Source organism: Moschus berezovskii, chromosome 24 (genome assembly GCF_049115385.1).
Source record: "Moschus berezovskii isolate FMDL1 chromosome 24, NW_MosBer_1.0, whole genome shotgun sequence".
Lineage (NCBI taxonomy): Eukaryota > Metazoa > Chordata > Mammalia > Artiodactyla > Moschidae > Moschus > Moschus berezovskii.
Genome location: NC_142483.1, coordinates 21,507,589 through 21,511,916, shown reverse-complemented (window position 1 = coordinate 21,511,916; position 4,328 = coordinate 21,507,589).

The window sequence follows — 4,328 nt, the reverse complement described above, 5'->3', positions numbered from 1 at the left end:
TCCCAAGCCCTCCCCAAACTGTGCCGTTGAGGGTGCTATGGTACTTCGGTGGGGAGACTTCGTGGATGGAGGCTATTTGTGGGAACATCACCACCAGAAGACTTGGAGACCAAGTGACATTGCAAAGCTCTTCCTGCCCACTGGGTCCATCGGTTTTTGGCAGAAGTGAGCTCTAGGAGCATCAGCCTAGATCTGAAGACTGAGGTCCCATCCACAGGGGATCAATCACTCCAGGTCCAAGGGGGCCTCCTTTGCTGGCACATCCTCCCCAGCTGCCTCAGGACGACCCAGTCCCACCTTGGGACCCAAGGCTACTCAGGCTCCAGGGATGTGACAGTATCCCAGGTCACCCAGGCCTGAGGGGAATACTGCTGGCATTTTTAAAATTTTGCATGCTTTTTATTGTTTAATCCAGAGGATTTACAGTGTCCTGGAAAGCCCGATTCAGTTTTCCATATGCATCTGTGTATTCATCTTCCGTTTCCTTTTCCTGTCGGGGATCACGGGGGGGGGGGGACGGTATGGTCATCTTTGCCTCCTAAGCTATGCCTCCTTCCTCCCCCTTTCTCCTTTGCTTAGCAGAGGTTGGTTTTCTGTGACTGTGAGGCTGTTTCTGGCATGTACATGAGTTATTTGGTATTGATTTTTTAGATTCTCCCCTGAAGTGATATCATAGGTTATCCAGCCTTGTCTCTGGGGCTTCCTTCACTTAGAATGATCAATACCCAGTGTATCCATGTTGCTGCAGAAGGCGTTCTTTCTTTTCTGTGGCTGAGCATATGCCATGATGTGTGTGTGTGTGTGTGTGTGTGTGTGTAAATGTACAGCATCTTCTGTATCCATCAGTTTGTTGGTGGATGTTTTGGTTCTGACGTGTCTCGTCCAGTATAAATAGTGCTACAGTGAATCCAGGGAGCAAGTGTTCATTCATATTACGGTTTATCATTGAGTGGAGGCCCAGGAGAGAGAATGCCAGGTCCTGTGTTAGCCTAATATAAAGTATTTAAGGAATCTCCATAGTGTCCTTTTTCTTGGCTGTTAGCAATTTACATCCCAAAAAACAGAGTAGGAGGGTTCTGTTTTCTCCTTGCCTTCTCCTGCTTTTCCTGCTTGTTGGTGTTCTGAGGATGACCATTCTGAGCATTGGGAGGTGATCCCTCATGGTAGTTTTTATTTTCCATTCTCTAATAATTAGTGAGTTTGAGTGAACTCCGGGAGTTGGTGATGGACAGGAGTGCAGTGATTCATGGGGTCGCGGAGTTGGACACGACTGAGCGACTGAACTGAACTGAACCCGGAAGTGACAGCACAGGCTACCCGGCCTTTTCTCTCTGGCTTCCTTCATTGAGTGTGATCGTCACTCAGTGTGTCCATGTATCCGTTCTTTCGTTCTTCTCTATGGTTGAGGCTGTATGTATATTGTGTATTCAGTTCAGTTCAGTTCAGTTCAGTCGCTCAGTCGTGTCCGACTCTTTGCGACCCCATGAACCACAGCATGCCAGGCCTCCCTGTCCATCACCAACTCCCGGAGTTCACTCAAACTCATGTCCACAGAGTCGGTGATGCCATCCAGCCATCTCATTCTCGGTCGTCCCCTTCTCCTCCCGCCCCCAACCTTTCCCAGCATCAGAGTCTTTTCCAGTGAGTCAACTCGTCGCATGAGGTGCCCAAAGTATTGGAGTTTCAGCTTTAGCATCAGTCCTTCCAATGAACACCCAGGATTGATCTCCTTTAGAATGGACTGGTTGGATCTCCTTGTAGTCCAAGGGACTCTCAAGAGTCTTCTCCAGCACCACATATTATGTATTATATATTATGGTGTGTATATTATATACATCAGAGAAGGCAATGGCAAGCCACTCCAGTACTCTTGCCTAGAAAATCCCATGGATGGAGCAACCTGGTAGGCTGCAGTCCATGGGGTCGCTACGAGTCAGACATGACTGAGCGACTTCACTTTCCCTTTTCACTTTCACACATTGGAGAAGGAAATGGCAACCCACTCCAGTGTTCTTGCCTGGAGAATCCCAGGGACGGGGGAGCCTGGCGGGCTTCCGTCTAGGGGGTCACACAGAGTCGGACACGACTGAAGTGACAGCAGCAGCAGCAGCAGCATATTATATACATGCTCCACATCCTCTGTATCCATCAGCCTGTTGGTGGGACGTTTTGTTTCTTCCATGTCTTGTCCAGTGTAAATAGTGCTGCGGTGACCACGGGGAGGCTGTGTCATTCACATTATGGTTTCTCATCAGGTGGAGACTGAGAATTCCAGCTCCTGTGGTAGCCCAACTTATTTACCGAATCCCCATACTGTCCTTTATTCTGGCTGTTACCAGTTTATGTTCCCCAAATCAGAGTAGGATGGTTCTGTTTTCCCCATGCCGTCTCCCACTTCTACTGTCCGTAATTTTCTTGAGGATTGCCATTCTGACCTGTGTAAGGTGATACCTGGGGATAGTTTTGATTTGCAGTTCTGAAATAATTAATGATATAAGTCGAAATTTCCTGTGTTTTTTCTTTCTTAAGAGTGACACAGAGGGAGGGAGGGAAAAGACAGTTTTCATTCATGTTCCCCCCTTGAGGTTGGTCTCTTGAAGGTTTGCCCTGAAGTGATTTAGGATTACCTGAGTTCAGTTCAGTCGCTCAGTCGTGTCTGACTCTATGCGACCCCATGGACCGCAGCACGCCAGGCCTCCCTGCCCATCACCAACTCCCAGAGTTTACTCACACTTATGTCCATTGAGTCAGTGATGCCATCCAGCCATCTCATTCTCTGCCGTCCCCATCTCCTCCTGCCTTCAATCTTTCCCAGCATCAGGGTGTTTTCAAATGAGTCAGCTCTTTGCATCAGGTGGCCAAAGTATTGGAGTTTCAGCTTCAGCATCAGTCCTTCCAATGAATATTCAGGACTGATTTCCTTTAGGATGGACTGGTTGGATCTCCTTGCTGTCCAAGGGACTCTCAAGAGTCTTCTCCAACATGACAGTTCATATACAGTTGTTAGATCCTAATAAACTGAGGGCCTGTCCTTGCAGCCAAACTTCATGATCCCAAGTCAGTTTTACCTTGTTGGTTCTTGATTTCTTGGTTCTTGTACCTTTATTTCACCAAAACAGGCAAAAATATAAAAACAGTGCTTTTAATTCTGTCTCTGAATCCAGGCTTGGTTAGTAGTGACTTGTTTCTAAATCTTCATGTGCTCAGCAGTCTAACGTAACTGAAAATGGGGTTTTGGACCAGTGGCTTTTTGCACTTCTTTGCCCCATTCTTTGTAACAAAAATGAAGTTTTCTTGTCTTGGTTTATTTCCTTTAAAAGCCATGGGGTCGAGAATAGATTTGTTAATTATTTTGAACAGTCATACCTCCTGCCTCTTAAAACCCCTCTGCCCCTTGCTGGCTTCCTAGTATTTTAATGATGGAAGACCAGTATAAATCCTTCCACTGCTCCTTTGGGTTGACGGTTTACCAGCCTCAGGCAGATGACGGTCCGAAAGGCTCGGAGGATCCAGGCAAGGTAGACTGGTGATGGGCAGATCGATGTAATGGGACAGGCGTAGACTCTGGTGAACTGGAGGAAACATGCATCACCTAAAAGGGGCAGAAGCTCCTCCTCTGCAGCTCTTGATGCCCAAGTGAGAACAAGAGCCTGGGGTTCTAACACCATGCACGTTTTCGAAAAGAGCTTGAAATCTGAATCTTACTGTAAAAAGTTTTCACTTTTTAGATGTTGGAAACTAATAACTGATAAAGACGATGGCCTCAATGTATCTGTAGAATGAATATGACCTACAGGTCAACAGTCTGTGACCACTCACGTACTCTGTGATGGAGAGGATTGCGTCCCTGTGGGTCTTTGAGGAAGACCAGGCTTCCCAGGTGGCGCTAGTGGTAAAGAATCCACCTTCCATTGCTGGAGATGCAGGAGATGGGGGTTTGATCCCTTGGCCGGGAAGATCCCCTGGAGAAGGAAATGGCGACCCACTTTGGTATTCTTGCCTGGAGAATCCCATGGACTGGCAGGCTATGGTCCATAGGGTCACAAAGAGTCAGATATGACGGGGCGACTGAGCATGCAGACAAAGGGTTACATCAGTAGAGTTTCATTCTTTTGTACTGAGCGTTGCTGTAGGTACCACAAGAAGGATTAATATGCTGTTTGTTAAATTCCCAGTTACTTTTGGAGAGTGAACTATCAGTTCTTTATCTTTCTGGAATGAAAAACCGGAGCCACAGTGATGAGTTCAATTCCTGATGTAGTGCTGCTCAAAGTCCAGAGAATGGGGGACCCAAGCTGCCCAGCTGGGGACTTGTGTTTGGAGATGGC